Source organism: Triticum aestivum, chromosome 7D (assembly GCF_018294505.1).
Source record: "Triticum aestivum cultivar Chinese Spring chromosome 7D, IWGSC CS RefSeq v2.1, whole genome shotgun sequence".
NCBI lineage: Eukaryota > Viridiplantae > Streptophyta > Magnoliopsida > Poales > Poaceae > Triticum > Triticum aestivum.
Genome location: NC_057814.1, coordinates 555,661,615 through 555,666,871, shown reverse-complemented (window position 1 = coordinate 555,666,871; position 5,257 = coordinate 555,661,615). Strand labels below are relative to the sequence as shown.

The window sequence follows — 5,257 nt, the reverse complement described above, 5'->3', positions numbered from 1 at the left end:
GTTCTAGCCCGCGCATCGAGCGGGCCACTCTGCTAGTTCATCCAAAAACGTTTAATTCCAGAATTTTATCCGTTCACCTGTGGGCCGCTTGCCCTGTCCGCTTCGCTGGCCCGACTCCCTCGCTGTCATCGGCCCGTGTTGAAAAAAACGTTTCGCTGTTTACTCCTCGCCCCCATCTCCTTCTTTGACCCACACACGAACAAGCTAGGGTTGGAGCCGCCGCCCCTCCGGCAACGCGCCGCTCGCCTCCTCCAGCCCACATGCCCCAGCGACTCCTCCCTGCTCGACTCCCGACGAGTCGCGCCGCCCCCGGTCACGTTGGGACACACCTCCTCCCGGCTCCATCTCCTCCTCCCCGTCTCCTGCTGGTGAAAGCTCCGTCTCTCTTCCTTTGGTTCGTTGTTTTACCCAGCCACATGAGGTTTACTTTTGCATCAAGTTGTAGGACATCTGTTTGATACAATGCCCACAAGAAATATTCATGGGTAACGAACGGTGCAGCCCCATCTCTCTCTCTCTCTCTCTCTCTCTCTCCTTGCAAGTTTGTGCGAGCCACCTATTTGTTAGTATGCTTCTCAAGGTCTAAAAATATTGTCAGATTTCTCACACATTGTATGAGGACTAGAGTGAATAATTTTAAAAGAGTAGAATCATAGATCTGAGAAGCCAATTCATATAGACGCAATGAGCTACTGAACATTGCTAATGATGGTGCTACAGTTTTTCAGAATAAACCAGACACTACAGGAACAATATAGTAGTGGTCAAACTTTGGGTAGAGTGATAAATGATTTTTGTATCTTTCTTATTCAGATTAAAGGGTGATCATTCCCCGAGTTACTTGCCAAAAAATAAAATGTATACATGCGCCAATTAAGTTCAAATCCTCGGGTGGGTTCAAATATTTTGTCATGAGAAGTCCAGAGGTTCAGTTTTGCGAAAGTATACCTCCCGCTGAAAGAACAGGGGAAAGACCGTTTCATTGACGCCGAGGTCGCCCTGATGTTGATCACCAGCGCGGCGTTGGCAGTGGCATGCTGCCGGGCCGGCGCTGCAGCTACACGGTTAAGGAGGACATATGTGAGGTCGAGCCTGAGATCCGTAGCATGCATGACTGCGTGGACATGGCAGCAGCCATGGCTCGCAGCGGTGTTAGTTTTTGTTTGTAGGTTTTTTCTGGTAGTGACACACTTATGAAGAAAGTTAGGTGATCCATACTGGCAGGGATGCTACTGAGTTGGAAGAGTAGCAAACATAACATGTGTTTCTTACTCTTTGTGTATGGCTTGTTGTCAAAACACCAAACATAACATGTGCTTGATTAATTCAGTCAAGCCATTACTTTGTCTATAATGTACGAAAGTGTAATGTTTTCATGTGTATTATGATGTTTCAAGTATACTACTCTTAAGAAGGTTGGAGTCAATGAGGCATCACATAATTGTGTTTGATACATTCTTCAGGTTGAGGGTCTGATAATGGACGTAAGACATCTGTTGGAGAGGAGATTAAAATATGGAAGATAGCAGCAGACGAGGTAGTTGAAGCTGGTAGATCAATTGAGCAAGAGCCCCAGATCCAGGTGTGTTTATAATGAGCTGTTTGTAAGACCAGTGCTACATGGTTCCACTTGGAGTCTCTGTAGTTATTTGGCTGATGGTGTGCATGAGTTTGAGCTATTTATTATTGTGTAGTTTTCACTTTAGAACCATGGAAGCTGTCCCTCTTTTATAAATAACTTCATGTGGAAAAGTATTCTTTTCGAGGGAAACAAGGTCAAGAATTGGCATTAGTGGTTGGCAGTGATGATAAGTTCGCATTTTATACCAGCTAGCAAGACTTCAGAGAAATTTGTTAGAGGAATTGCAATATCTTTATCAAACATTATTTTTCTCATTCCTTTTTGGTTTTAGACAAGAATAATAGAGAATCTCAATGCTTCTACTGTTGCAGTACCTGTGGTAGAGCAACCGCTACCTCAAAACTTCAGAGAAGATGGGCATGAATGCCTGTTTTGGTTGCTGGTTACTCCAACAACAAGTGCATCATATCTCTGTGTATCCCGTAGCTTATGCAGCCCATAATTAGTTTCCTGACAGATTGATGATTGGGAGAAGTAGCTAGAATGCCCCTGAATACAGATTGACGATTGGGAGTTTTTTGAAGGTTAGAATTCCAGTATCTTAGTATCTTCACTGTCCAACAAACTATAAAAGGTCATATATTTTGGCAGTGTGCCCATTTGTGTGTGCACGTGTGTAAACGATCCTTGGACATTTCCGGTTCTTTTGGATCTCTAAAGCACCTTCCGCTAGCAATCCAACCTACAATGTCAGTTTTTGTATGAACAATGCTCAAAAGAAAATATTTTGAATATTTCCCTAACATTTTGGTGAATCTGCACCTGAAAGTTTTAATTTTTGCAGCAAACAATGTTGAGAAACAAGAGTAACAATTACGTAGTAGTAGATCATACAAAGGACTGGTGACGATTCATCAGTCATGGTCCAAGAACGACATGGAAATTAAAATGAAGCACGACATGTCCGCATAATAGCAGAAGCAGACCAAGAGAAGAAAATTGATTAGCAGCTCAACAACGACGCCTGCTAAGAGAGGATCAACACGTGCATCCTTTTGCCATTTCGGAAGCCCCACATCCTCGAGCTTGATAGGCTCATCTACCATCCTGGCCGACGTCCTTGCCATCTTCCCCGAGCCCCACAACAACCTCGTCAGCTGCCGCCGGAGCAGAGCACATCGGCAGACCAAGATGAGGATAGCCCATACCGCACCCAAGGTAATACTTTCAGTCACAAACAAGTTGTTTTTCTATGAAAACACAACTTCCGTTTCTTGGCAGCATGTTCCTCCCAGGCATCAACATTGTGCAACAGTTGCACCAAAGGGTGAGGTAGCCCTTGCTGTTGTTTTATTTGATTTTCCTGAGGCATTACATACATAATTGTAGCCCGGCCTAAGCTTCCTAGAAATACATACGTCTCTCTAGGAGTTTGAATATGTTTTATCCCTTCTCAGTTTGGATATGCTCTAACTCTTCACAACGAGGAGTATATATTGATCTTAGAAATTTGTCAGTGATGTAATGTTTTGTGTACAAGCTGATCCGTCTTTTTGGTGACATCAGGTTTTTAGTAGATGAAGGACAAAAGTCTGCGCACAGAAGACCATTCTTGATGGATTCAAGAGAATCAAGAGTGAAGCATCAAGATACGATAAATATGTCGATTACAAATATGCCTACCGAGACACGGGTTGTTTCATATATCTTTGGTTGATTTGGATCTGCTCACAGAGAAAAAGGATGACCATATATATATGGTAGTTACTTCCATGTCACAAAGGTGCTCTTTAGTAGGTACTGCATAATCATGTTAAAGTTTCACAACATTCACATTCTCAGTGTTGTTCTCATATCCTGTATCTCCAGTGTTTGATCATAATTTTGATAATTGATCTGATGTTGCTCATCTTTCAGTATCATGTCTTCTTTTTCGAGATTTACATCTCCCATTCTACAGGATGTGCTATGCTTTAGCATGTTGATCTCCCATTCATGTAGCTATATACTTTTGTCCTAGCTTAAGGACCTTTGCGATTCAAAAGTTGTAGGACATGATACATATTGTCAGCGTTAGTAGCGAACTGTGAGGGTTAGCCCCCCTGCCGAGTATTGCATATTTAGTAGTACGTGCAAGTCTGCTAGGGGCCCCGAGTTATGCTTTTCTGTGATGATTAGCCCCCTGCAGAGTATTCCATATTACGAGGGAAAGACTAGCAAAAAGGCCAAAAATGTCTATTTTCCTCCTGTTGCAACGCACGGGCCTTTTTGCTAGTACGTAACTAATATATATATCTGACCGGTTAGTCACACCCCGCGCATTATTTCGTTTGTTTGAACCGCATGTTTGACGAGGCAGATGCTCGTATGTCCAAAATCCGCACTCCATACTCTCTCCGGATGAATCTGATGAGATTACCCGGATTTCGACTGGTGGACCGACTATGGAGGACTACCTGGCTTGGAACTACACCAAGAATGGTGTGTTCACAGTGCGGTCCGCCTACCACCTGCGGATGCAACAGAAACGCCTCAAAGCAGGCCGGCCGGAATCCTCATCTTCGATGCAGGACCACAAATCATGGATGTGTTTATGGGACACCGTCGCGCCGGGCAAGGTGAAAACACACATGTGGCGGCTGATCCGGAATGGACTGGCGGTGGGGGCCGAACTCCAAAGGAGGAAAATCAAAGAAGGTGTGTTCTGTGTTGCGTGTGGGAGAGAAGAAATGATCTACCACAGATTTTGGGGCTGTTTTCACTCATTGAAATTCTGAAAGATCATGCATTCGGAGTTGGGGGTGCCGGTGGCGATCCCACCGGAGTCGGTTGGCCCTCAGAGTGCATTATCGAGATGGCTCTTGTCTTGGTTTGCGGATGCATCAGATGGACAGAGAATTGAAGATGCTGATGTAGGGTAACGCGGCAGAAAACAAAAATTTCCGACCAACGCACCAGCCCAGGACCACTATGGAGACTGCATACAAGGTTTGATCTGTTTCGTTACCGACTCGTAGTGCAGCGGGAAGTAGAGTCGATGACGATCGGCAGTGCAGATCCCCGCAGCTAGGATTTACAACCTCCCAACCGCGAGGATGTATACCCTCATCTGCCCCTCGGACAGCCCTCCGGGAGGTGGTCGGATAGTCCCCCGGATGGTGTCGCGGACAGCCCTTCGGGAGGACCTTCGAAACTCGGACGGTCACTCGGACAACCCTTCAGGAGGACCTTTGAAACTTGGACGGTCACCCGGATAGCCCTTCGGGAGGCACTCTCGAACTAAGACCGAAACTACGATCTCTCTATAGAATTGCACACATAAGGTCACATCTATCCGGCAGGGCTTCGCCGTCCAGAACTAGTTCCCACCGGAACCCAGATAGCCTTTCGGCTCTACGAAACTATTTCGCGGGGAGGGAGAGAGAAGCCAGATTATTGCAATGGCACTTGTATGTGAGAAAGAGTGAGTGTGGAGAGTGCCTCTCCACCTCTATTTATAGGAAAACCCAAGGGGTAGGGGACACATGAAAAACCCAAAAATGCCCACACTTTATGTCACACATAAAGGGCATAAAGGGATGACAAGTGGAGCCCCATGGAGGAGCTGCACCCTCCAACGTCCCACCTTCATGGGGCCCCCCAAAGGGGGTTCCTTGATCCCCAAGTCCTTCTAGA

The 5,257-nt window shown here is 45.7% G+C and overlaps 1 long non-coding RNA gene across 2 annotated transcripts; it reads left to right on the top strand.

The window, feature by feature from the left end:
* The first annotated feature begins 200 nt into the window (after positions 1 to 200).
* LOC123169818 (uncharacterized) lies at positions 201 to 3,449 on the top strand. Of its 2 annotated transcripts, none has more exons than XR_006484959.1 (4): positions 201 to 368; positions 1,464 to 1,582; positions 2,427 to 2,800; positions 3,149 to 3,449. It is a non-coding gene; the product is annotated as an uncharacterized lncRNA (long non-coding RNA). The 2 variants fall into 2 exon arrangements; XR_006484960.1 differs by having other exon boundaries at positions 201 to 394.
* The last annotated feature ends 1,808 nt before the right edge of the window (positions 3,450 to 5,257 follow it).